The sequence below is a fragment of the Capsicum annuum genome, unplaced genomic scaffold (genome assembly GCF_002878395.1).
Source record: "Capsicum annuum cultivar UCD-10X-F1 unplaced genomic scaffold, UCD10Xv1.1 ctg8793, whole genome shotgun sequence".
Classification (NCBI taxonomy): domain Eukaryota; kingdom Viridiplantae; phylum Streptophyta; class Magnoliopsida; order Solanales; family Solanaceae; genus Capsicum; species Capsicum annuum.
The window spans coordinates 1-1,830 of record NW_025894762.1 but is presented as its reverse complement, the minus strand read 5'-3'; the positions used below and the strand labels follow the sequence as shown (position 1 = coordinate 1,830).

Sequence of the window (1,830 nt, the reverse complement as noted above, 5' to 3'; positions counted from 1 at the left end):
TATGCTCGCTGCTTCTACAAACCTCACACCATGCATATACTTGTTGAACTATATTTGTTGTGGCTGCTGGTTGTGTTGTACCCGACTTTAAATTGTTAAGTTGAGTAATCATATGGTTCTGCATTGCTGCAATTTGTGCTTGTAAGGCAGTGAACGGATCAACCTCCAAAATCCCTACAACTTTCTTGGGAGCATTCCTTGAGTTTGCATGCCAATCGGGATTTCCTTGTGCAAATCGATTTAGCAAGGTATACAATTCTTCATATATTTTCTCCAAAGCTTGACCCCCTGCTGCTAAATCCAAGAGAATCTTTGTATTAGACTCAAGGTTTTCTATAAATGTATACACCAAAACATCATTCGATTGATGGTGATGAGGATAACTTCTTAGCATGCCCTTGAATCTCTCCCAAGCTTGGTAGAGATTTTCTCCATCTTTCTGTCTGAAACTCAATATCTCACTCCTCAATCGAGCAATTTTCTGAGATGGAAAAAATCAAATTTGAAACCTTCGAGCACATTCTTCCCATGTAGTGATGGATTGGTGTGGTTCAGCAAGTAGCCATCTCTTTGTTTCCCCCAGTAGAGAAAAAGGAAAGAGTGTCAATCTGACATAATCAGCATTCACATATTTAGGAATTTGTCTGTCGCTTATCTCCAAGAAGGTTTGTAAGTGCTGTTGTGGTTCCTTGTGTGAAAATCCCTGAAATTCTCCCGCATATCTCAACAATCGCACCATATTTTTTTAATTCCTATCGACCTCCTTGTTCATGCTTCTGAATACTATTAGTCACCAGGTGCGGAAGTGGGATTGCCACTTCTCGAACAGGTTTTGCGACTGGTTGAATAGGAACAGCTGGAGCTGGAACATTTCCAACATTTGGATCAGCAACTATAGGATCGCGTATTTCTTCCATCGATACCTGTTGAGTGTAGTATTGAGCTCTTCGTCTCTGATGAAAAATCACTTCTGGTGCTGCAAAGGGCTCTACTAACTCTTTGTCTCTATCCAGTCCAATGTTCAGCTAAACCTGCAAAAATTCAGCCGCTAAGATCAAGTTGTTAACACTTAAACTTATGATAAAAAACCAAAAAACAATGCAATTTACTAATTCTATTTGATCCCCGGCAACGGCGCCAAAAACTTGTTGCGTCTCTACGCACACGCCAGTGTACGTGATCGTACAAGTAATATAATGACTCAGACAGTCAGATATCGTTCCCTCCAGGATCAATAAATTAGAAATTTTTTCAATCTTTAGTTCAAGACAATTGAGTATTAAGTGTTTGATTGTATCAAGATCAAGATGATTCTGTAAATAAAATGCAAATTACTAAATAATAAATAATTAATGATGACTAAAGTAAAGTAACCAACGGTTGTAATCAATAATGAGGACGATTCCAGGGTTGAGGTATTTTGAACAATCATACAATTCTTTATTCTTTTCACAGTCTAATTGGTTATCGGGTTGATGGTTCGCAAGGTTTATGCCACGATCTTGGTCTCCCGACCTCAAATCTTCTATCTATTGAATGTTGTAACTACAACTCCCGCAGAGTTACAACAAATCTTCTAGATTCATGAAGTTGTCATCTTGCAAGTGAACCAAGCAAAGCTTCTAGGTATATCCCTATCCTAGATGCTAATTCAAATCTCTTATTTTATAAAAGAATAAGAACCTTGCTCCCTAATTTCTTCGTTCTATCCTATGATTCTCCTCCCAGATTCACATAGAAATATAAATTTATTCTAATGGTGGCCAATCATTAAAATAGTAATCTCAAGAAATTAAGAACAACCCATATGATAATCCAAAAAGAAACTAT

The 1,830-nt window shown here is 37.5% G+C and overlaps 1 non-coding gene across 1 annotated transcript; it reads left to right on the top strand.

Moving 5' to 3' along the window:
• Positions 1–365: 365 nt before the first annotated feature.
• Positions 366–472, top strand: LOC124895698. The gene has a single exon (XR_007051853.1). It is a non-coding gene; the product is annotated as a small nucleolar RNA R71 (small nucleolar RNA).
• The last annotated feature ends 1,358 nt before the right edge of the window (positions 473–1,830 follow it).